Source organism: Hibiscus syriacus, unplaced genomic scaffold (genome assembly GCF_006381635.1).
Source record: "Hibiscus syriacus cultivar Baekdansim isolate YM2019G1 unplaced genomic scaffold, ASM638163v2 tig00111330_pilon, whole genome shotgun sequence".
Classification (NCBI taxonomy): Eukaryota; Viridiplantae; Streptophyta; class Magnoliopsida; order Malvales; family Malvaceae; genus Hibiscus; species Hibiscus syriacus.
This window is the reverse complement of record NW_024063059.1, coordinates 12,422,250-12,449,758: the sequence shown is the minus strand read 5'-3', so window position 1 is coordinate 12,449,758 and position 27,509 is coordinate 12,422,250. Positions and strand designations below refer to the sequence as shown.

Below are 27,509 nucleotides of genomic sequence, written 5' to 3'. Positions count from 1 at the left end.
CCCATCTTTAAGACCACTGATTGATTCAATAACTTTGGTCCTTATTCTTCTCTTTTCGGAATATTTTATCTCAACATTTTTTAAAGACAAAATAATCATATTTTGAGTGTTGACTAATAATTATCATCAATGGAAGGGTTATTTTAATTAAAATAATAAATTTTACGGGTTAAAATATTCTATATATATATATATATATCTATATATAAAATGATTATTTAATCAAATGTTAGAGATATTTTTTTATATTAAAAATTTATGATACAATTTAAAAAAAATGTATTTCTAAGATTAAGGACCAAACCCAGAATAGACTGAAGAGTTGGAAGGCATTTGAAACAAGAACAAGGTGAAAATGGCATCATTATGTAAGCTGCACCATTCTTCAAATTTGTAGCCACAAAAGAGAATCCTATTCCTTGGTGAACCATGTTTCGGTTTCACCTAACAAATGTTCAACAGATTAAAATATTCTACAGTTTTTTTTTTCAACAAAAAAAAAAACCTCTAGAACACAAAATGAGGCAAACCACTGATTACAACTTCACTTTCTTTCTTTCTTTTCTTCTTTTTTACAAATAAATGCACGTCGAAAATGGCTGTCACCGACACCCCGAAAGAAAAATGAAAAAAAAAAGACAGCAACAAGTCGAAGCAAAGCAGAATGTAAAATGTGCAGAAAGAATCACATCATCCCAAACCAGAGTATATGTCTATGTTGTGTAATCTTCAATCATGTCACTCGTCCCAAACACTACAACACTTTTTATGGCTGAATCCCCTCATTGGCACTTGATCTAGGTACTTGTGCACTTGTTATTGGCTTTTGCAGGGGCTTCAAAGCAGCCATAATTTCTGCAAATGTTGGCCTCAGTTTTGGATCTCTACAATTTTAAACAACAATGGTCAGTCCTTCCAATCAGGCATCCAGATGCATCGACGACAACAATCTATGGATTGCAATGATGATGACGGAATATAGTTCATCTCATTCAACCTCCATCATTTACCAAAGTTCAATAGTGAACATGATAATAGAATGAAGGACACTGTAGGTGAATAAATTTTCGGCACAACACTTCTAAACGGTTAGCGTATTTGTTTGTGTAATTCAAAAGCAAATGCATAATAACAAAAATACAAGTCAGAAAATTCAGACTACCAAGTAAAGGTCAGGCTATCTATTAAGAAGTGGAAAAATATGTACAAAGTAGAGATGGAAATATAATTCATAAGTTCCAGAATTCACCGATGCAGATTGTTTAGAATTAGCTAAATTCATGGTTCAAAAGACTAGCTTGTAATACCAGCCAGATCACCGACACATGCACCAAGATTGTAGCAACTAATCAACTCTGAAAGTGAGTTGATTTCAAATTAATAGACTAGCAAACAATCAAATTCACAGTAAAAAAATGTAATTGTCTGGTGTCATTTTAATAGTTTAGCTTCCTTTCATATACAGAGGATTAGATGTCACTGTAGAAAGTTGCTGACGATTAGGAATTTATTTCACTCAGAAGTTAATTTATTTTAGGAGATAAAGTTTAAATTATTCATATTGTACGATTAGGATTAAGTTTCTTGGGAGATAAGATAAAGTTTAGGAGATAAAAGTTAGGAAGAAAAATAAACGTAGTAGGACTCTTAACTTGTAATCCATAGCCTATAAAAACAGGTTTGTTTTCTGTTTTTACAATGAGAAGTTTGATTAAAAATTTCTTTTTCTCCTGTCAATTTCTTCCTTTTTTATTCTGTCTCTCACATGAAACAGGCATGGTTATCAAACCTAGAAAATCATGGAGAATCCGCCTAGGCGCCTACATCATCGTTGGTCGGAAATTCAGGCTCCAAATATCATCCCACCAACACAGTCACTGACACCTCCAATGAACAACATCCCAACAACAGTTGAAGTATACATACTGTGTAATATAAATAGCATGGCAACTCTAGGTTCAAAATAACTCATATGGTAAGGTGCAACTATATGAACTTGAGCTTATGGGAATTTGCAATATTGCATCACATATCTGATCAGAGACAAAATAGATAAATAAATAAATAAAAATATACTCAAGTCTGCCAACACCTTCTAATAATTTCTGCAATGGTAGGATCCATGTCATCTGGAATGTCAAGTCTACGATGCTGAAATCCTACTGCACCAACAACTTGCAGGGATTCATCCCTCCCCATGGTTGTTGCATTGTAGAGAGCTCCCATAAGATAACTCCAAAGCTATAAACATCACACCTGCATGTTGACCATATTTTATATGACCATTAAATAACTCTAGAATCATGACCGACAATAATGTAAAATGACAATGGGAAAAGAAAATGCCTACTTCTCATTTGAAGGTTCATTTCTTAGTACTTCTGGAGCCATCCATTCAGCCTGGAGAAGCGTGAGGCATAGACTTGAATAAATTCAAAGATACATATTGTATGGTACTCTTAAAAGTCGACATTGGCGAACAATGAAAAAACATGCGTAGTGTGCAGAGCATATTTGATGACACTAAAATTATAATTTGTCCCATATATCGAAAACAAAACAGACACCAGATAGTTACAACTTACACCAGGATGTCTTTTAGGATTACCCATATGTTACAAAAAAAATTGTTAAATCAACAATTCCACTATTTCCATTGGCATTGATTCGGATTGAACAGCTATATATAAGAGAAAATAAGTGTTATTGAAAACAAAAGAGTAAACAAGTTGTTTGGCATTACCGTCCCTGCAGTTGACCTTGATGAGATATGTACTGTGCTTCATCCGTGATAAACCAAAATCACAAACCTAAATCAAAATTTCATACCCGTTTTAGTTACTTGTTAAAGAAGTTTCTAATGGGATCAGCAACAGTAAAGAAGAGAAGAAGGCAACCTTTACAACCCAATTTTATCAACTAAAAGATTTGGGGACTTCAAATCACGGTGTACAATCATTGGAGTGCAATTGTGCAAGTAATTCATTCCTCGAGCCTGAAAGTTCAAGCATCCAGAAAGAAAGGATACCAAGCAAAACCATCAAATGAACTTTAAGTAAACCAAATAACATAATCATTTCAAAGTGTAATATATGTAGATTAAGAAACAGAGTTTTAATTAATCTTAAGATTAAGAACACAAAACTTATATAATCTGATGTATTTTGAAAATATGAAAGCTTTGCATGATGGTACAAAATTTACTCTTTATTAGTTTCAGATATTTGTACATATGCAATTCAATGTGCAACAATAATTATAATTCAAATATAGATAATAAGAGTTGCAATTATTTGTTTCATACTTGATTATTGGTTAAAAATAAAATACAAGAAAATATTCACATACAAAGCATGCGAAATCAGATATTAGTAAAATCGAAAAACAGAAACATACAGCATCAAGAGCCATTCTCAAACGTCGCCGCTCATCTAATTGATTATTTGGCCGATGAAGTAACTATACAAACTACCTCTGCATATAAAATGCAAATGCTTAGATAGAATGTGTCTAACAAAGTGAATAAAGAGTTGCTAAGTGCAGAGCAACTAGGAAAACAGCAAGAAAAATAAAACATTCAAAACATAAGAATAAAGAAACAACAATGCCAAGATGAGCAAGTTCAGAATCCAGAACCATGCCTCGAACAGCATTTTATTCATTAGGGCACAATTTCAGTAACTCTTCCAGAGTGTTTCTTTAACCCACACCCTTTGCTTATGGTAAATTCAACTTTTAGCCTTTTTTCTTCTTTTACTCACAATTAAATTGCTAATAAAATACTGGCACATGGCATAATGATGAGGATTTATGGAATAGCTCTACTTGTGATTCGACACATCATTTCCATTAAGCTGCTTGGGGAATAACTAGTTCTCATAATCTATGTTAGAAAGTCACCACAGAAAGTCTTTCAAAAGTATTATGTCGCTGTATATGACTAAAAGCAAAATCAGACTAAAATACAAATAAAGTTTCTATAAAATTGTTAAAAGAAAGCGTGGCAGCATACTATGAGAAATTCTGTTACAATTGAAAGGTTTGGTGGACGGGTTACAGCTCCATGAAAGAACAACATTGGGATGCCTGATTTTTTCATGATTAGGACCTACAAAATTAAAATGCTTTAGTTCCTCAATAAAACAGACAATAACTTAGGGGTCTCCAAGGTTCAACCAGTCTGGTACGGAACTTGAACTTTGAAAATCAAGATCATCCATTAAGCCTACTTTTTGTACACTTTTCCAAAACAAAACCGTACTCAATAACATGTATAATACATTTCTTTTATTATACATGATAAAATTTACTTTATCAGGGCCAAGCTGTTGGATGGTGGCTTAACTTTTTTCTTATACCAAGCATCATACATCTAAAGAGGTGCACCGAGTATCCAAACAAAAAGTGAGAGATAATGAACTGGAAAACCTTCTAGACCCAAGGACAACTCTAGCCATAATTGCCACTAGAGGAGTATAAACAGACATAAAGTGGGGCAATATTGACTAAGTTTTAGGTGTGAAAGATTGTCAAAAGTTACATGGAATTCAGTAACTGCGGGTTATAACAAATCTAATGACATTAAAAACATGCAAAATTAGGCTTTGGCATCAGGTAAGTACATGTACACATTAGCACAAGAGATAGGAAAGGCCAATACCTCGCTTTTGAATTCTTCAAGTAGTTCCCCGGAGATATCTTGATCCAGGAACTTTTTCACAGCAACTTCCTATGAAATCGAAGTGTGAGAAAATGATTAATATTCTCCTTCAAAGCACGGCAACATAAGATAGAAAATTTTACCCAATTGAAGATTAAGGCAATAAATGATTTCCATTCAAACAGCAGGAAAAAAAACAACTCATTTGATAACATTGTTGGACAACCAGATTTACATTGTGTATATACAAACAATTTTTGTGAATGAAATAATGCATTTATATGGAATGCATTATCCAGCAATGCCAGTTAATAAGATTGAAAATAAACATAAGTAGAAAGAAGCCGAAAATTAGAAGTCTTATTTTTTAAATTTTATAGATCAAGTATTATCTAATTAGATTGGTTTCTTACTAGATAAGTTTCGTAGCGGATAAGAGTCTTAGAAGGTCTCGCATGTGCATGAGGATAATTAGGTTATCAAATACACATGAAACAGGGAAAAAGATACAATACTCTTCAAATAGTGCCTTGCAATACACTTATATTTTATGTAACTATTCTTAAAATTTTCATTTCAATGGTCCTCATTGTCTTTAAGCCAATTTTCCAGTAAAGTGTCATGTATTCTTTTAAGCCACTTAGCAGCTTATATTTTGTAGCTTACACCCAAAAAGGTTATTGCACATCATCCAAGTGACTTACCAGCCAATAAGCATGATACAAAATCATACTTTCTATATGATAATAGAACATCTTTAATGCTTCTCAATGAAGGTGAAAACATAAATTGTTCAGACCCAGGGAAGACGGACAGTAGACAAAAGCTAAGCAGGAGAAAACTCACAGTTCCATGCCATTCTCCACGATGAACCTCACCATATGAACCTGCAGCATAAAGGATGCACCAAAATAATGATGTTATATCACATTAAACCAAAGGGAAGCATGAAACATATAGCTAACGGAGAGGTCAATACCAAGTCCAATGCGCTCTCCCAACGTGATTTCCTCCCATGGAATCTCACAATCTGCAATATCTTCAAGCGCAGCATCCGACTTTGAACTTTCATTACCAGCTGATCTATCTGATATTCTCTCACCTTCTGAGTTGACACCCAAAGCATCATGTTCCCTTTCATCACTACCTTGTGGCTCACTACCAGCAAAGTCGGCAACTACATCATTATGCTTATTCACAGCTGCACTAGTTGCCACCACAGCAGCAGCCGTAGCAGTAGCAGCAGCAGCTAAAGGAAGTTCAACATTTGAATCGGTGCAAGACTTTGTTGCGGCAACTACCATTGAAGATGCAACAACAGCAACTGGGACATTTCTTGAATATTGAATTGGAACTGCATCAACTTCTAATGACACAGGTGTTCCAGTGGATTCCCTGGCATCCAATGGATAAGAGATCCTTAGGCCTTCTCCGGGTTTAAGATGCTCACGTTGGTTATGAGGAGAGCTTGCTTTGGCATATACTTTGCGATGGGGTAGAGGAGGCAAGCAATGAGAGGGCCCAAAATCATCTTGATTCTTACTTTCACGATGTCCAGTGCTCTGTATGTTTCCATCTTTAGTCTCCGTTGCCAACCTGACTTCAATAATTGATCTGTCTAACTGCTCGGAATAAACCTCAGAGAATAAATTAGGGGGAGCAACAACACCACTCTCAAGTAAAACATCATGAAGTTTTTGAGCCAACTGTGGATTCTCCTTGGCAGCATCAAGCATGTACTGCGAGACATCTTTCACCTTCATCCTACGCACAGCAGGAGAGCTAATACCTTCTGTCCAGGAAGGAGATCTCGCATGTGCATGAGGATAAGTAGGTCTGTTTGGAAGTTCTCGCACATGTACCTTCTCCATGTACGGGGTTTTAAGGTCTTCCATGGGCTCCTTAGATTGCTCCAGACTTCTAGTTGCCCCAGATAAATCTGCAAACGCATTAAAATCACCTCTTTCATCAGATTGGTTTCCTCCAGTAGCAAAAATTTTTAACCTGGATCTCCTCTCAGCTGTCCCGAACTCTGAATTGTCTTCAAATGAACTCCCAAACCCACTACTAGAAGAGGCCATATGAGATGAATCAATGTCTCTAGACAAAGGACTGGTGGAAAAGAAAGAATCAGCATACTCAACATGCGGTCCAGCTACATCAGAAGGAATAAGTGTTCCAGGATCTGCCATTAGGTCAACAATGTAATCCCTGAAAATATACGGATCACCTAGATTAATAGTTAAGCTTCTGCAATCTATATCGACAATTTTCAAACCTAGATGCAATACTAGCCTAAAAAAAATCCCAACAAGCATCTTTTGAAGAAGAACCACAATGCAAATTCTAAAATAGAGAAATATATATGAAATACGTAGAGGTTTGTATAGAAGTTAGTACATAACATAATTAAACAAAAGAAACACATTTGATCAAATGAAACAATTAACCGTAAAATATAAAAATATACACCATAACGGAAATCACCTTCCATTACCAATCTTTACAAAATTTATTGCTACATCATCAGAACCTGTGTATTGCTGCCCCTTAACCAATCGACAAGGAATACCAGCAGTATCAGCCAAAACCTATGCAAACACAAAGAAATAGCCATTATTGATAGAGGAGAATTCCTCAAAGATCATTACAATCAAACCATGAAATCGAATTACTAAGAAAAGTGAACTTCCTAAAGGAAAGCATAAAGAAGTATGCCCAAGAGTGCAAGACTTGGGTACTCATTGTACATGACCTAAACCAAATAAGCAATATAAATGAAACAGAAGTTTTATTTTTTTGATAGGAATAGAAGGCCTCATTAAAAACCTCCCTCATAGTTGCCTCTTGTAAGGAGACAAATAGCGGAAGGAGGAAAAGAGTGCCTAAATATATTAATAACCCATAATTACATAAGATTCCAAACATTACATAAAATTACCTAACATAGAACCATAACCAAAATAATACACCATAACCACTACTCATAACAACAACCTCCTCACTCACTAACCAATTCCTGACTTAGCTAGACAATCAGCTTCCACATTAGTACATCTGCTGATATGCTTAATGATAACATTAGACTGCACAACTGTCTTATGAATTTCTGTAATCAAATCAACAAGGTGAACCGGGCAAAGTTTCGGGCTGTTGATCCACTTCACAGCAAGAAACGAGTCACTTTCCAAAATCAGAATTCCTTTGTCCCTCCAAACTGACTCAAAAAACAATTCTAACCCCACTTTGATAGCAAATATCTCAGCAAGAATAGGAGAAGAAGGTCCTAATGCTCTAGAAAAAGAAACCAGCTTGTTCTTATCGGCATCTTTAAGAACTCCACCAATACCACTTCTTCTCCAATCAAGGTTAACAGCCCCATCAACATTCATCTTAAAATAGAAACAGAAGTTTTATGGATAGGAAAAAACAACAACGAAGACCATCAAGCAAACAAAACATATTTAACGCACATACGAAAGAATGATATTCTTAGAGGGCCATTTTGAAATCATTATTTGCCGTCACTTCTCATCAAAACCATAGTTGGACTGAAAATTTGGAATAAACTATCAACTACACTGAACTGGTTGTTAATTCAACAACAAGACATTTTCTGTATGGAATCTTCTTTTCTTTCATTGTTCTCGTAAATCTTGAGAAATCCAATTGTCAGGTTGTAAACACCTAAATCAAAAGAAATAAAAACAAAGAGGGCAAATACCTTGAATAGCAATGCACGCTGACGAGCCAACCCAATCGTTAAAGAACCAAGTGGCAAAACCATGCTGCCAAGGGTAGCTTTTAAACTGTAAGTAAGACTTCTCCAGGCCCGTGACATATTTTCAGGATCCGCAACTGGTCCACCCATATGGTCAGAAACTAGAACCGCAAGTTTTTGCACCAGGTTGCTACTTTCAGAAGCCAAAGATTCTGATCTTAACTTCGCAGTCACCTCTAGTGCTTTTCGTTCAAGTTTCAACAAATTTGCATCAAAAGCCCTATTGACCAAAACTGCTTCCTGAGAGACATTGCTTGACACTGACGCCCCTTGCAGATCAGGAAGTGAAGGCATTCTTTCGGAAGTGGGCTCAGTTAGAATTCCATAGAGGTCATAAAAGCCATCCAGGATCTTGTCATCATAATCGAGAGAATTATAATTCTGTGAAGCACGGACAAATCTACGATATGAGCTGGGTTAGCAGGGAATAAACATATAGCCTAGAAAGCTAACACGGCAGTGGGAAGGAATCTAGCAAATGTGTAGATATTTAGAAAGTCCAAAATGACATATTACCAATATTAGCCAGAACTTTTTATTATTCTTTTATTAAACATAATCTGATAACCTATAGCATTTCACCATGTAATATATGCTTGAATCACAACATTCAAAGCTGATCTAAACCATCTTTCTTCATGTCACAAAAAAATTCATTTTATTACTTATAACTTCAATTTCATATAATAATAATCCTTACCTCTAAAAGTAGTTAAAGAGAAAACTATATTTTATATATACTCAAATCTGCAAATAGTTTTTTTTTATAGAAGTAGGAGGTTTCATTAAAAACCCCCTTCATAATTGACCCATTCGAAAAAAAATGGGTCAAACAGCGGAAGGAGTAAAAGAGTACCTCATTTTATTAATAATTCAAAGATACATTAGAAAACCTTTACAAAACAACATATAAGGCTGACTTCACAAGAAGCAGGAACAACCTGTTAAAACAGCCTACACTCAACCAATCCCTTCCTTTGCTAACTTATCAGCCTCCCAATTACACCCCCTAGGAATTAACTTCACTAACAGACCCCTAGACAGTACATAAGACTTAATTTCCTTAATAAAATTACTAGAGAACACAGGGGAGAGATTGGGCGATTGGACCCATTCCACCGCATTTTTGCAATCGCTTTCCAGAATTAATCTTTCTTTTGTAGCCCAAACAGAGGAATAAAAAATGTCAATAGCTTTCCTAATAGCCTTCAACTCTGGTAATGGGGGAGGACCAGGACCGGCTCTCTCTGAAAACGACACTAGGACGAAACCATTAGAATTTCTGAGGATACCCCCAATGCCACCTGCCATCTCATCGCTTCTCACATCACCGTTGACATTAAACTTATAGAAATCAACTGGTGGAGGGAGCCATTTTTGAACAACCCTATTCGGAGCCTATAAACACTTGAAACCATCTGCTAAAGTGGGATCAGCTATTAACAAATCCATTGAAATCTGTACTTGATGGAATTTGGCTAAAAACCACTTGACTAATCTAAATCTGACGATGAAGAACAAGGAAGACTTGTCCAGAACCTCTGTCAAAAAACATAGAATTTCTATAATTCCATATCGACCAAAGTACCACCCCTGGAATAAATTTCCAGATCATTGAGTTCGCCACCAAATCAGACCAGGAACTAATTAGGGAAGAAATATCCCCAGGTAAAGCTGTACTTACGTCCCAAAGTCTGAAAAAATTAGTCCAAACCTCGCCAGCCACTGGGCAGACAATAAACAAATGTTGAACCGTTTCTTCACTTAACATACACATCGGACAAAGCTCCCCATCCGATAAGGGGACCCCCTGATCTTCAGCTGTGACTTAACTGCCAGCATTTGGTGTGTAGCTTGCCAAAGAAAAGATTTGATTCTAGGAGGCACCAACCCTGACCATACACAATTCTTCCAAATAGGGTTCACCACTTGATCTTTAACAATAGTCCTTCTACACGATCCGACAGAAAACAGTCCATTGCCATTCCCTGTCCATGATAAAAAATCATCCATTGCATCTGTCAACTAAATGTTGTTCAATTTGATCATTAATTCCAGCCATTGTTCCAACTCCCAATCACATAAATTTCTTCTTGTACGAATATCCCAAAACCAGCCATTAGAATCATAACTGCCAAAATCTCTAACCCTTCCCGATTTATTTAGGGACAATACAAAGATTCTCGGAAACTGAATTTTCAAGGGTATATTATCAACCCATACATCATTCCAAAATAAAATTGATTTGCCATTTCTCACTTGGATTCTAGAATGTGATCTTAACCTCACCAATCGCATCATTCTTCAAGAAGCTTCTAACAATTCCTTTCCAAATCCAAGAATCTTGGGTAGAATATACCGAACTAACCGACGTAGACGTGCTATCACTGTTTTGCTTGCAGCAAATCAAATTCTTCCACAGTGAAGCCTTCTCGTTAGCATACTTCCAAATTCATTTCGCTAGTAAAGCCCGATTGGTAAGATTAAGATCTAAGACCCCCAAACCTCCATCTTCAATCGGACGACACACGGTTTGCCAATTCACCCAATGGATGTGTTTCTTCTCTGAGCCGTCCCCCCACAAAAATCCAACCGTCAACGAATTCAATTTCTGGCTAACTTTATTCGACAGTTTGAATACGGATAGGAAAAATATTGGAAGAGAAGTCAGAACTGATTTCAATAGGACCAATCTACCAACCAAAGATAATGTCGAAGCTTTCCAACCTGCCAATTTGTTATTGAACCTCTGAATAACTGGTTCCCACAAAACCTCTGAGTTCTTCTTCGCTCCTAATGGCAATCCTAGATATACCGTCGGGAATGAACCCACAGAGCAACCTATGGAAGAGGCCCATTTTGTTAGGGTAGATTCTTCAATATTGATCCCATATAAATGACTTTTCGAAAGGTTTAGGTTGAGCCTAGCCATCAAGCTGAAAATTCTCAAAACTCTTTTAACATTTATGATTTGGCTGATGGATGCACGACAGAAAATTATTAAATCGTCTGCAAACTGAAGATGCGACAACTGGCAAGAATTACCTGGCACCCCAACAGTAAAACCATAGAATAGGCCCATATTTACCGCTTTAGTCAACAACAAATGAAGTAGCTCCCCCACCAGATTAAATAGGATTGGAGAAAAGCTACATCCTTGTCTTAAACCTTTTGACATCTTAATCTCCTTTGTGGGGGTACCATTCAACAGAACAGAAACCGACGCAGAAGATAAGCAATACGAGATCCACGAACACCATCTTTCACCAAATCCCATCTCCTTCATGATTCTAAGTAGGATTGGCCATTCAAATGTGTCATAAGCTCTGAGGAAATCTGCTTTAAAAACAACACATTTCAGCCCTTTTTTCCTCCAATAATATATGGCCTCATTAGCAATAAATGCACAATCTAGCAACTGTCTTCCAGGAAAGAAGGCGAGTTGAGAGGAGCTAACAATGTCTTCAACGCACGAAATAATTCTCTTAGATAATACTTTAGACAAAATTTTATACGTATTTCCAACGAGACTGATGGGTCTGTAGTCTTCCAAACATATTGGATTAATTTTCTTCAGAATTAAGGTAATGAATGTGTGATTGACACCGTGCTCCCATTTCTTTTTCTGGTAAAAATCAGTAAAGAATTTCATCACCGAATCCTTCAAACTAGGCCAGCACTTCTTGAAAAAACCCATAGTGAGCCCATCCAGTCCAGGCGCCTTATTATTATCTGAACACGAGATCGCTTCCCAAACTTATTGTTCTGAAAATTGTACCTCTAGTCGCTCCCTTTGTTCAATTGTTAATTTGGAAAAACCAAGATTCATATCATCCACCTCCAGTGTTGCTACACTGTTAAAAACCTTCGTAAAGAAATCTGTTACATGCTCTTTTATTTGTTTCGGATCTGAAGTCTCATGACCTTTAATAAACAATGAGATAGAATTTAATTTTTCCTGCTCGAGGCACAAAGATGGAAGAACCTCGTATTCTTATCTCCCTCCTTAATCCATTTTACCCTTGATTTCTGGAACCAAATCCTCTCATCTATCCTGTGCATCCTCCATAACTCACTCATGTAATGCGACAACTGTCTCTATTCTTGAGGCGAGAGACTGCTGTTTTGGAATTTTAATTCCATATCACGAATTTTGTTTTCCAGCACCGAAATAGTTTCAGAAATCCCTGTATACCTGCTGCCCGACCAGCTTTTAATCACTTTTTTTGTGCCTTGCAAAATACTTAATATGCCCCTACGATTATTTTCCCTGTTGAGGTTTATAATTATAGAACTGACCAACTCTTCAAACCCTTCTTCCTCTAATAAATAATTGAATAATCTAAATGGTTTAAGGCCCCAATTCAATCGTTTCTCTTCTAGCAAAACCGGATTGTGATCCGAGAGGGACTTAGGAAGAAGACTTTGAACTAAGTTCGGAAAGGTAATCAGAAATTCACCATTAATTAGAAAGTGATCCAATCTGACCCACGTTGGAAAGTCTCTGTTATTACACCATGTAAATCTGCCACCCGCTAATGGAAGGTACATTAATTCAGTCTGTTGGACAAAGTTCCTAAGTAGCTCAATTGAATGCCAATTGTGAGAAGCCCCCATCTTCTCATCCAGCTCTAAATAGGAATTAAAGTCTCCCCCAATACACACTGGAACATTAAGGTGTACTACAAACTCCTTTAGCTCCTTGAAAAAAGCATCCTTCTCTGCCTCAATAGAAAGATCATACACATTCAATACTGCACACTCCACCATTGATGATTTGAATGTACCAACAATGGCTATAAATCTGTTGTGAATAAATTCTTGTTTAACTTCAAACACTTCCTCGTTCCACATGCACAATAATCCTCCTGCAGTACCCACAGCTGGAGCAAAATTAAAGCCTTTTAAACGTGATCCCCCTAATTTCCTTCTTAATGCTTGCTGGAACTGTTAACGTTTGGTTTCCTGTATCAACAAAATAGTTGGGCTACTCTTCATCACAAGTCTGGCTACTGCTCTGCATTTTTCATGTCTACCTAAACCCCTAATATTCCACGATATCAAGCTAAATTTTGACATTTAATTATCTGAAACAGTTTGCACAACCCAGCCGTAGAAAGAGAGCCTAAAGCTTCTTCGAAACCCTCTTCATCTCCAGCTTCTCGATCTCCTCCTCTAATAATTGTTGCCCACCTTTAAACATAATCCCCAACATATTACAAACATTCCGAGTTGCTGCAGCTTCTTCATTTGCTTTAATAGATGAATGGGAAGACATTGGAGAAGTCAATTCTTGTTCCATAGACTCCCTGACCATACTTCTATAATCCCTCCTATAAATTCTATCAAAGAAACTTATAGACTTATCACCCTCTGAGCGTACACTTCCTGAACAACATGAAGAAATTATTAACTTTCTTCGTTTGCTGAAACTTTTTGACCGAATAAGAGGTCTTGAATTCGAAGTTGACGTGCTTCCCTCATTTAGACTCAACTGAATATTCGACAAATCATCCTTAATTCCTTCTTGGTTCCTCGGGCAGATTGAAAGCTTCATACCAATAGCAGCTACATCTTCATTTTCTGAAACTTCTTTTTCCCTCTACTGTATGCACCTTCTGCAGCTCCTCTTCAACCTCCTCGTCACAATCAGTAGTATTGAGATAATTGTTATTAGGCTGGGGAATAAATCTGCCACTTGAATTATTTTCCCCTTCCCCAACCCATTTTAAATTATAAGCTAGCCCTTCAGGAATAATTTTCTTCAATGGTTGTGAAGAGACCCAATTATCATCCAATTGGGCTTGAACATCTTTATCAAATAATTCCCTCAACCCCAACCCCAAGTGTTTCCCACTTTGGTTTGTGTTGTCTTCCACTAAACCTGTCAGCCCACAATTAGAAAATTCTTTGTTTGACTTACTCGATGAGCCATGTCTCCCACTAACTTCATTCCAACCACTATTTTGTCCTTTATTCAACCAAGATAATACTTTACGCCTAGACTCTTCTGATAACTCTCGATTTTCAAATCTTGCCAGAATAGAACGTCGGCCAGCATCCTCACTAGGCGAGACATCATCACTGTTCCAATCTTCTGAAATTTTTTCCACTTTCCTCCCCACTAAATCTTCTGGAATTTTAAAAACAGATCCCAAAGTTATCTTAACTTTGAATGATCTATAATAAGAACCTATGGTAACCGTTTCCGGGACGTCATATGGACTCTCCACCCTAATAATAACTTTCGCCACTGATAACTCTGCTGTGCTCTTTGTTTCACCCTTAACACATATGAAATCTCCCCACCTCGCAGTAAGTTTTTCCAGAAATGCTTCATTCCAGCATAATAAAGGAAGTTCATGAAGCTCCACCTGGAAAAAAGCTAATGGAAGTCCATCGTCACTCAATAATGGTGCCAACCAATCAAAGCAGAAGAGCAGCTCTTCTTTCTTATTCATCCATACATCTTAAAACTCTTCCATCGTCTTAAAAGTAATGATACAAGCATTCCATGCATAACCCCATCTGGTTAAATTGACTTTGATTCCCTCTAACTTCAACGCTTTTTTTATCACATCCTGATCAAAAGAAGGTTTGATTATACCTGTTAATGATCTCTTCACCCAATCTGAATTTTCCTTCAGAATATGCATCTCCCAGACATTCCTAACTCCTTTTGCAATCTAATTTTTACCCTTCTCGTTTCCCCCTGAAACTGGTTCACTTCTCATATTAATACCTGTATTCAAGGCATCCTTATACGATCTTCTGTCTCTCATACTTCTCCAAGACTCGACATTCCCTCCTCTCTTTGTTTTTTCATGTTTTTCTTATTTGTTCTCCAACTTCATCTTGCCTTCAGCAGCTATCCTTCTCTTTGTATTCTGATACTTTGCAATCCCCACTGATATTCTTCTCCCATCTATCCATGTTCCATTAGCATACTGGATTGCCTTCTTTCTACCTTCTTCACCAGCAAATTGGACAAAAGCAAAAGTTGAAGATTTGTATTTTGGTTTCACTAAAAGACGTGGGATGAAAATGCTAACAATCTGACCATAATGACTAAAAAATTCCCTTCACACACTTCTTGGAACCCTCTTGCTAAGATTATCAACGAAAATAATCCATTCCTCATCAGAGACGTTGGACTCTTTCAAATTTTCTCTTTCTCTCTCTCTACCTTTCACACTCATTCTCTCTTCTGCAAATAGTTTTTTAACCAACGTTTAGAATACAAAGTATGCCATTAAAAGCTGGTCTGGGGATAGGAATCAGTTTCCACGTGTGGACATTTCTGTTCTTGAAGACAAAATTCACCAATTAGAAAAGAGGATGCAGCAAAATCAGTCATCCAGTGTTGTTGGGAACGCGTCAGAGTTGAGGTTGTTAAGAAATGATCTTTGGAAACTATACAGAATTGAGGAGCAAATTTGGTGCCAAAATTCTAGAGAGAAGTGGTTTAAAGATGGTGACCGAAATTCTAAATTTTTTCATACATGCGCTTCAATTAGAAGGAGAATAAATTCTCTGAATGCTATTAATGTTGATGGTGTAATTATCAAAGATCCTGTCATTATCAAGTCTAGTGTCAAGGAGCATTTCTTTAAAGCCTATAACAGTGTTTCAACTTTGGAAGTAGAGGATTTTGAATTGAATTTTTCTCGTATGGAGCAGAATTTAATGTTAGAAAAGGAGTTTACGGAAGAAGAGATTTGGGAAATCATCAGCTCGTGTGATAGTAATAAAGCTCCAGGGCCCGATGGGTTGAATATGGGTTTTTTTTTAAATTCTGGTCTTACTTGAAAGGTGATATTATGAAGTTTTTTCATAATTTCTTTTTGGGGAAGGATTGAGAACATGGCATAAATCATTCTTTCATAACTCTCATCCCCAAGGGCTCTAATGTTGGGGGTTTAGATGAGTTCAGACCTATTTCACTTGTAGGTGGGATGTACAAGATCCTATCTAAGTGTCTTTCGAGAAGGTTGAGATGTTGTATTAACGATATTATCAGTGAGTCACAGATTGCTTTTATTCCTGGGAGACAAATTCTGGACTGCTCTTTTATTGCTAATGAAGGAATTGATTTGTGGAGGAAGAAAGGGTTGAAGGGTTGTGTTTTTAAGGTGGACTTCAAGAAGGCTTATGATTCATTAGATTGGAACATTCTCTTTAAAGTCATGAACAAAATGGGGTTTGGTTCTAAGTGGTGTAATTGGATTCGAAAGTGTGTTACAACTGCTTCGGCATCAGTTTTAGTTAACGGTGTTCCTACTGCTGAATTTCCTATAGCTAAAGGTCTTAGACAGGGCTGTTCCCTTTCCCCACTGCTATTTAATTTTGTTGGAGAACTGCTGAATCTGCTGCTACGTAAGGCAGTATCTTCAGGTCTGTTTTGTGGTCTGATTGTTGGTTGCGATGAGGCTTCAGTTAATCTATCTCATCTGCAATTCGCAGATGATCTAATTATTTTCTGCAATGCATCGAAGACACAGGTAATTAATGTTAAGAGGATCCTACGTGTTTTCGAAGTTATGTCAGGCCTGAAATTGAATATGTCTAAGAGCAAATTATTTGGGATAAATATTGATGAGGAAGTGATTCTTCAGTGGGCTAATGCTGTTGGATGCTCGGTAGGACATTTCCATACGGAATATTTGGGGTTGCCTCTTGGTGCTAAGAGGAATTCGCTATTGGTGTGGGATCCGATTGTTCAAAATTTTTATAAGAGGTTAGCAGGTTGGAAGGCTAAGACTTTGTCAATGGCAGGGAGGTTGATTTTATTGAAGACAGTTTTGAGTTCCTTGCCTACATATTTCATGTCTCTGTTTAAGATACTGTCTTCGGTGATGGTGAAGCTTAACTCCATCATGGCCAGATTTCTATGGGGAGGAGGTGTGGAGGCAAAAAAAATTCGCTGGGTCAATTGGTCGACTGTGTGCGCTGGAAAGAATGCTGGGGGTCTTGGTGTTCTGGATGTTAGTTATATGAATAGAGCTCTCCTAGGGAAATGGTCGTGGAGATTTGCAAACGATAGGGAGTCAGTGTGGAAGAAGGTTATTTGCTGTAAATATAATCTGGACCCTAATTCTCTTATGTTTAATGAGGAACTACCTGCATATGCTTCTTGGATATGGAAATCGGTGGTCAATAATCACTTCAAACAGGATCAGTTTGGAGTAAAGTTCCGAAGCTTGTTTAAAGTTAGAGTGGGGGATGGGAGGAGCATCAGATTTTGGTATGATTGTTGGGCGCTTGATACCCCTCTAAATCTAGTTTTCCCGAGAATGTTTGTTCTTTCGGTAAATAAGTATGGGAAGCTGAATGAGTTTGGGGAGTTTCAGTCTGCAGGCTGGTCTTGGCATGTTCAATTGAGAAGGAATTTAAGTGATTGGGAACTGGTTCAATTCTCTGATTTATTGGCTTTAATTCATAATATCACTCTTTCTCATGACTGTTCTGATGGGTTAGTCTGGAGAGGGAATGGGGAAGGAGTTTATACTGTCAATTCGAGTGTAAAGTCTTGTTGTACTACAAGTACAGCAGACCCTTTTTGGATGAAGTACGTTTGGAGGGGTTTGGTGCCTCCTTAAAGTGGAGGTATTTATGTGGCAAGTGGTGCTTCAAAGATTGCCAGTTAAACTAGAGTTACAGAGGAGAGGAGTTCCAGCTATTGTTGACGCTGGTTGCCCTTTATGTAACAAGGCGGATGAGTCCTCAACACATTTATTTTTTACTTGTGTTGTGGCGTGGTCTTTATGGAACAAATTTTTGAATTTCTGGGGAGTTTGTTCAGCTTTTCAAGCCAATGCTCAAAATTTTTTGTTTGCTTGGGATGATTTGGTACCTAATTCTAAAATTTGGTCCTTCATTTCGGGTGTGGTTCTATGGTCAATTTGGAAGTGGAGGAATGCCATTGTGTTCGATGGGAGGAGGTTAGATCAGATTGATTTATTTTTTATGGCGAGAAGTAGGATGGCATCTTGGTTCTTAGCTAACTTCAAGGAGGTATATATTCCTAAGGACTCTCTCATTAGTGATCCATCACTTGGGGATAGTTGCTCTTACTCAAGCTCTCCTATTACCTTAATTGTGCCTTGGTCACGCCCTCCAAAGGGCTTTTTAAAGTTGAATGTGGATGCGGCAGTGACGGCAGACTGGAGGAAAAGTGGTGTTGGAGGCATTCTTAGAGTTGAGGATGGTTCGGTGGTTGGTTCTTACAAAGAGGCTGCTGGTCCAGGTCCTCCTATCTTGATTGAGCTATTGGCAATTAAGAAGGGATTATCCTACTTTACTTCGATTCAACAACTTTTTAAGGAACGTTTAATCGTTGAATCTGATTGAATCTGACAGTAAATTAGCAATTGATTGGGTCAAGAATAAAGAACGATGTCCTTTGGTCTACTTTGACTTGGTGAATGATATTGGTGATAAGTTTAGAGGTTTGAATGATATTATTAGATGGGTTGCTAGGTAGGGGTGTTCAAATAACCGAACTAATTTGGTTAACCGACCGAACCGAATTAATTCGGTTCGGTTACCGAATTAGTTCGGTCGGTTAACGGTTAAGAAAATTTTTAAAATTCGGTCAACGGTTAATTCGGTTCGAATTCGGTTAATTAACCGAAATTAAATTTTAAATATTAAATATATTATATATAACATATGGGCTCAACCCAAATCATTTAAAACCCAATTAATAATTTAAGATCCAATAACTTTTAAACTTAAATCAATATTAATTAATTAAAAAATTATATAAATTTTTTATTTTATAATTATATATTATTTAAATTATTTGTAAACTGTTTTTTAATTAAAAAAATATTAAATATATTATATATAACATATGAGCTAAGCCCAAACCATTTAAAACCCAATTAATAATTTAAGATCCAATAACTTTTAAACTTAAATCAATATTAATTAATTAAAAAATTTATCTAAAATTTTTATTTTATAATTATATATTATTTAAATTAATTATAAACTTTTTTTGAATTAAAAAATATTTAATTTTTATATAAATTAGAAAATTTTAAAAAAAAATTAGGTTAATTCGAAATTAACCGAATTAACCGAAATTTATTCGGTTCGGTTAATATGTTCGAAAAAAAATTCGGTTCGGTTAACGGTTAAAGAAAAAAAATTTTGGTTAATTCGGTTATGGTTAATTCGGTTCGGTCGGCCACCGTTTTAACCGAATGAACACCCCTATTGCTAGGTCAGCCAATGTTGAGGCTGATACTCTAGCAAAGGAGGGTATTGGATAGATACATTGTTCTGGTTGATTCAGGTTATTTTTAGCTTTGTTTTGGGATGTTGTTAAAGGAGTCTATGTGGTAGGTTTTAAGTATTATGTAACTGGAGGTTATTAATGAAGTTTTTAGGCACTCTTTCCTCCTTCCGCTGATTAAGGAGCACATTGTGATCCATTAATCAAGAAGGGGGTTTTAACGAGGCCTACCATTCCTATCAAAAAAAAAATAATTAATACCAGTTCTGAATTTCAAAGTTATAGTTGATCTTTGTATGCAAGTTTAAACCATAATCATCGTAAATCACTTACAATCTTTAGCTCAATGAATATCTTGTGTATATGACATAAAAAATCAAAATTTGGAGTACATAACGTTCAGAAGAATATGAATTGGGATAACTTAACCACACTATATAAAATCATTCTTGATATGAATGATCATGTTATGAATGAGGATGAATTTTAGAAGAATTTTAGGGATTTCAGAAGAGAGAAATTTAGATACAGAAATTGTGCTTCATTCATCAGATGAAAAATCCTTAAAGGATTGGTACAAGTTATATATCTACAGTACCAGCTGTCCAAACAGAATCTAAAACAAAATAACCACCTATGCTGACTCACCATTCCCTCTTCTATCACCAAACTCTTCTAACAGACTCAAGCCCAATCTTAAAGGCCCAACAGTAATTAAAAACAATTAACATATAGACCCATTAACCCCTCAGCCGACTCTTCTAATCTCTTCCATTCCCAATTCTTCAGGTATCTCAATCCCTAGCTTCCCGATAAATCCCTAATCTCCTTCGAGTCTCCCCCAATTTCTGCTGTTTCTTCCCAACTCTTCCCTTCGCGATTTCCCCCAAATCAACACGATCAAACCCTAACCTTCCTGTCATCATAACAATACCCCCTTCTCCAGATGATTCTTGTCCCCAAGGATCGAACTGAGGAAATTGTTGTCTTAAAACTGTATAATCCTCCCAAGTTGCCTCTGTCTCTCCCATATTCGTCCACTGAATGAGCAGTTGAATGACTGCTCGATTCTGTCTTGTAATCACTCGTTGATCCAAAACAAGGGCTGGGTAAATCTTCAATTGTCCATCCGGCGCGACCTCTGGAGGATCGATCGAGATAAGTCCTTTGTTCCCTACTTTCTTTTTAAGTAAACTCACGTGAAAAACTGGATGGATCTTTGAATTTGCTGGCAACTCTAGTTTATAAGCAACTTGACCAATTTTGTTTTGTATCTTGTAGGGTCCAAAATAACGAGCCGCAAGCTTCAAATTTCTTTTGAGGGCTAGTGATGTTTGTCTATATGGTTGAAGCTTCAGGTAAACTTCATCGCCAATTTGAAACTCCCTGTCTGTTCTATGCTTATCACTCATCTGCTTCATTCTGTTAGAAGCTTTAATTAATTGCTCTCGTAGTAGTAAATTTAACTGTTCCCTGTGTTGCATGACATCTTTCACTGCTTCCACCCTAGATTCTGTTGTCCATGTCACATTAGGAGCTTTATACCCATATAAAGCTTCAAATGGTGTCATCTGTAGAGCAGAGTGGTAGTTAGTATTGTACCACCACTCGGCCTGAGCTAACCATTTGGACCAAGTCTTTGGTTTCAAAAAACACATACACCTCAAATACTGCTCCAAGCACTGATTCAACCTCTCTGTCTGGCCATCTGTCTCAGGATGATAGGCAGTACTAAATAATGTAGTGGACCCCAATTGCTTCATTAATTCTTGCCAAAACAGACTAGTAAAAGACTTGTCCCTATCAGAAATAGCCACCTTAGGAGGGCCATGTAATTTGTAAACCTGATCAAGATAAACTCTAGCAACCTCCACTACTGTATAGGGATGAGATAGTGGCATAAAATGAGCATATTTAGTGAATTTATCAATCACCACTAAAATGCAATTATACTTTGTTGAAGGTGGCAATCCTTCAATGAAGTCCATTGTAATCACTTCCCAAGCATTGTTTGGGACTGCAATAGGCTGTAACAACCCTGGCTTAGAGATATGTTCTATTTTAGTCCTTTGACAAATATCACACTGCTGTATATGCTCCTGAACTTGAATTTTCATCCTTGGCCAGAAAAAATAAGACTTAATTTTCTGATAAGTAGCTTGAATACCTGAGTGACCTCCTTGTGGTGAATCATGCAAAGCCACAATTATATTCTGCCTCAAATCCCCTTTGTTGCCCACATAAATCCTATTTTTGAAATACAAGACTCCCTTCAGTAATTTCCAGTCCTGTAATTGATCTGGATTAATAACCAGAATAGGTTTATTTTCTTGAGCTAGAGCATCTTCTTCATAACTCTTTTCAATATCTTGTAGCCAAGTAGGAGTTATAACAGTAACTCCTATTTGATCAAATTCACCAGAATCCATTTGTTGTCTAGAGAGTGCATCTGCAGCTTTATTAGACTTACCCTTCCTGTACTGAATAATATAATCCAACCCCAATAACTTTGTAAGCCCCTTCCTCTGAATAGTTGTAGTTAGCTTCTGTTCAAGTAAATGTTTCAAGGACTCATGATCTGTTTTAATGACAAAAGAACCACTCTCTAGATAATGCCTCCAATGTGAAACTGCCATCAAAATGGCCAAATACTCCTTCTCATAAATGGATAGATCTGCATGCTTAGGACCCAAAGCTTTACTCAAATAGGCTATAGGTCTTCCTGCTTGAGAAAGAACAGCTCCAATCCCTTTAGAACTCGCATCAGTTTCCAAAAAAAATTTCTGCTCAAAATTAGGCAAAGCCAAAACTGGAGCATTACACATAACTTCCTTTAACTTTTCAAAGGCTGTAATAGCTTCTTGAGACCAATAAAACCCATCCTTTTTCAACATATTGGTTAAAGGCTTACTCAGTTCCCCATATCCTCTGATGAATTTTCTGTAGTATCCAGTTAAACCCAAAAATCCTCTTAAAGCTTTTAGATTTTTAGGCAAAGGCCACTGCTGCATGGCTTTAATTTTGGTAGGATCTGTAGCCACCCCATCAGCTGATATTAAATGCCCTAGATATTCCACTTGCTGCTGTCCAAAGAAGCACTTACTTCTTTTAGCATATAACTTGTTTTCCAACAGCACCTCCAACACTGTTCTTAAGTGCTGTTTATGCTCTGCCAAACTAGGACTGTAAACCAAGATATCATCAAAAAATACAAGAACAAATTTCCTTAGATATGCTCCAAACAAATCATTCATTAAAGCCTGAAAAGTAGCTGGAGCATTAGTAAGACCAAATGGCATTACTTTAAACTCATAGTGTCCTTGATGAGTCCTAAAAGCAGTCTTGTGAATATCTCCCTCCTTGATTCTAATTTGCCAATATCCTGACCTCAAATCAATTTTTGAGAAGAAAGCAGCCCCATTCAATTCATCTAACAAATCCTCCACTATAGGAATAGGAAACTTATTTTTAACTGTAGCAGAATTAAGTTTCCTATAATCCACACAAAATCTCCAAGTTCCATCTTTCTTTTTAATAAGTAAACATGGAGAAGCAAAAGGACTTTTACTCACCTGAATAATAGAAGAGGACAACATTTCAGTAATCTGTTTCTCAACTTCAGCCTTATGATGATGAGCAAATCTATAAGGTCTAAGGTTTACTGGTTGTGTTCCCTGTTTAAGGACAATTGCATGATCATGTTGTCTACTAGGAGGCATTCCTCTTGGTTCTTCGAAAACTTCTTTAAACTCTTCTAGTAGGTCTTCTAGTGGTAAAGGAATTTCACTGCCTTCTACTTCAGCACTTAACAAATAAATCTCTCCATTCAATTCAGTGTCCTTTTCTGCTAACTTCTGTAATTTCTCACCTGTGATAGATCTGAATAATGGTAGCTTTTGAGACCCTTTTATAACTACAGTTTCTCCATTCTTCTCAAAACTGATAGTTTTAGTTTTAAAATCCATCATTATAGGGCTGAATTCTTCCATCCAATCCACCCCCAAAACCATATCACTACCTCCCAAAGCTAATACTCTGAAGTCATGCTGAAAATCATAGCCTTGCATCTTCCAGCTCACCTTATTACTCCTAGCAGTACTGAACAGCTTCTCACCATTAGCTACTGTGATGACTAATGGTTGGGTATGTACTAATTCAACCCCTTCCTTGGCCCATTTAGGAGTTACAAAACTATGGGTGCTGCCACTATCAATTAGCACATTAATAGGTTTTCCTCTTATAAAACCTTGGATTCTCAGGGTAGTATGCCCCACATTCCCTGTAATAGCATTAATAGAAATTTCCAGGGTCTCTTTAGCTTGATCTTCCCCCTCTCTAATCTCTCCCTCTATTAATTCTTGTTCATCAGAATCAGTAGGTTCCTCTTCCTCCATACAGTTGAGCTGTCTCACTTTGCACTGATGTCCGGGAGCAAATTTTTCCTCACATTTAAAACACAAGTTATTGGCTCTTCTGTAATCCAATAAACTCTGTTTGTTACTAGTATTAGGAGGAGCTGTCTTAGGCAAAAACCCCTTATTCCCACTGCTCTGTTGAATATTTGAGGGATTATAAGAAAAAATTTTGTTAGCCACTTTATACTTCTTCCCTTCAATCTCATTAGCCAATTCATAAAGTTTTGCTTGCCTGTAAGCTTCAAATAAATTCTTTGGCTCTAACACCTTCACCTTGTGCTTTAATTCTTCCTTGAGACCACTAATGAAGCTAGACACAAAATAAGCCTCCCCCAGATGCATGTTCTGTTGCAGTAAATAAGGTTTAAACTCTTCAAATTTTTCTTGATATTCCTCCACACTCCCCTTCTGCATCAACTTATTGAATTCTTCAATAATATCAGAATAGTTTCTGTCCCCAAATATGTGACATAAATCAGCCTCAAATTCCTGCCAAGTAACTCTATATTTCTGCAATATATAACCATCAAACCAGGTTTCAGCCTTCCCTACTAAATACATAGCAGCTAATTCCAGTTTTTGCTCCTCTGGAATTCCAAACAATTTAAAGAACTTCTGACATTTCCTAATCCAGCCCCTGCAGTTGTTACCATCAAACATTGGTAACTCCAATTTGGGCCTCTGTAACACAGCATTTGTATTCCCAAAAGGGTTTTTACAGTAGCTTCTAGTATCAACATGTTCATCTCCTCCCCCCTTAGTCTCACTAGAACTACCCATCCTATTTTCTTCTTGCAACTTTGGATTAACAGTGTGATGACCAGTAAACCCCACAGGTTTAGAAGCTAATATCCCAGGTTCATTCGATTGAAAAGTATATTTCTCATGCTCGTTAAGAACCGTAATCAAACAGGGTTGTTTACCTCCATTTTTGTCCTGTTTCTCAACTGCTGTTAGTTGGTTCTTTACTGACTGAGGTGAATCCTTCTCCTCAGCTGCTTGATTGACCAGCTGCAGGATTCTCTGCAAATACCCCCTGTTCTCAGTCATTCCTTCTTCTAGTGTCTGAATCCTTCCTTCCAACTCAGCTTTCTGCTCTGTCCACCACGACGGTAAATATTCCTCTTTCTCCTCTATGGTCTGTTCTGGTACCTCACTGGTTCCAGTCTTCTGCATCTTCCTTGTCTTTCCCAGCTTGAACTACTTGATTTTGGATCACAAAACCAGCTCTGATACCAATTTGTTATGAATGAGGATGAATTTTAGAAGAATTTTAGGGATTTCAGAAGAGAGAAATTTAGATACAGAAATTGTGCTTCATTCATCAGATGAAAAATCCTTAAAGGATTGGTACAAGTTATATATCTACAGTACCAGCTGTCCAAACAGAATCTAAAACAAAATAACCACCTATGCTGACTCACCATTCCCTCTTCTATCACCAAACTCTTCTAACAGACTCAAGCCCAATCTTAAAGGCCCAACAGTAATTAAAAACAATTAACATATAGACCCATTAACCCCTCAGCCGACTCTTCTAATCTCTTCCATTCCCAATTCTTCAGGTATCTCAATCCCTAGCTTCCCGATAAATCCCTAATCTCCTTCGAGTCTCCCCCAATTTCTGTTGTTTCTTCCCAACTCTTCCCTTCGCGATTTCCCCCAAATCAACACGATCAAACCCTAACCTTCCTGTCATCATAACAGATCAATCCAAGTCCAATTTTTTATCAAAAAGGAAGTCCAAGTCTAATTCAGTTTAACTTGAGGGGAAAACCAACAACTTGGACACAACCCCAAAAAATATCAAATCCAAGATTCCACACCCAAGATTACTTAAATCATAAACCAGATCATTACGATGAAAGTCTCAAAACATGTGTTTGTCAATGAATTGAAAGAACCCATGAACTTACTAATACAATTTAGTATTTCTATAATGGCCATTCAACTAAGAAACAGCAAGGATAAACTTCTATTCTAGAAATATGAAGACGGGGCAGGAAGTACAAAAGAGCTCTATTTAAAAGATTAGTTCAGTTACTGACGAAGTTAGCTGATTATAAGAAATAAATGGATGAACTTATGGACTTCAAAATTAAAAGAACATAATGTCAGACAAATATTTGAATAAACATGAGGCTAGATCAAAAGGGGACAAATCCAAGTCGAATAAGATCAACTAACAGACATGAAACGTTAATAAGGAATCTGGAAACTCTATTTAAGCTCTGAGGATGCTACTTATAATTCATATTTTGAGGCTTTTATAATGAAAATGAGAAGGATTCACGAATCACAAACAGCACAAGGGAAAGGCAGACACCTTCTCAGAACAATAACTGGATTTGGTCTCGAAAGTATTTCTCCCCCTAAGCATAAATTACATTCATTCCAAAGAGTTATGTGCTAAACTTTTCCAATTCACAAAATAACTTTCACGTGATATTCAAGATGAAACAGGAGAAAGAAATTAAAGGAGAAAAGATAATATAAAGTTAATGCTATGCAAAACAGTTGCCAAAGGCTCAACCTATAGCACATTGATAAAGTGTTTAAACTCAACCAAGTAAAGGGAGTTAAAAATCAAGAATTAAACTCAAAGATTCCAACTAAGACTTTCGTACGTACTAAGAAGTAGAACAAAAGGAAAGCTAAATGGGTTAAACATGGGAATGAAGATGGAAACATACCCAATATCTAAAAGCAACAACTTCAGCTGGAGTATTCTCAGGATCACAAGACCCTAAACTAATTTGCTTAACAGCCTCGATTTGGGCCGCCTCAGGATCCTCCCGGGCACTCAACTCAAGGGCCAATTGTATCTGATACTCCTCTTCTATATCAGGATCCCTTGAGTTACTAGAACCTGAATCACGCCTCACTGCATCCAAGGCAGCCTCTAAGCCACTAGTACTAACTAAATCAGTAGGTTCCATAGTTTCCTCCCTTTTCACGTTTGAAGAAGATGGTGACCTAGGAACTTTTCTATTGGCAACTGAATTTAACCAATTGGAAAGCACAGACAATGGTTTATTGTTTTCAGGACTATGATGAGGCTTTGACTGCACAGCCCCATCAGTTGATGATGATACATCACTGGACTTGTTGCCCTTTGATGCAGTTGACCCTTCTACATCTTCAGATTGATTAGACATCATGTGCAGTTTCTTGAGAAGATTCTTCATGTTATTTCACCAAGACATAGCATTCAATGCTAAAGAAATAAAAATCTGGCCATAAACATCTCCATTGTCTTGGACCAATCATGAAATGAAATCTAGGTTCAAACAAAACCAAAAACAAACTATAAACTAAAAAGGGAAAGAAAAAAAAACCCCGTCCTTTTATCCATATAACCTTCCAATTTCCAACTCTCAAGCTATCCAAAACAAATCAACCCATCAAATC

At 36.9% G+C, this 27,509-nt stretch overlaps 1 pseudogene; it reads right to left on the bottom strand.

The window, feature by feature from the left end:
• Positions 1-416: 416 nt before the first annotated feature.
• Positions 417-27,442, bottom strand: LOC120158735 (annotated as a pseudogene).
• Positions 27,443-27,509: the final 67 nt, after the last annotated feature.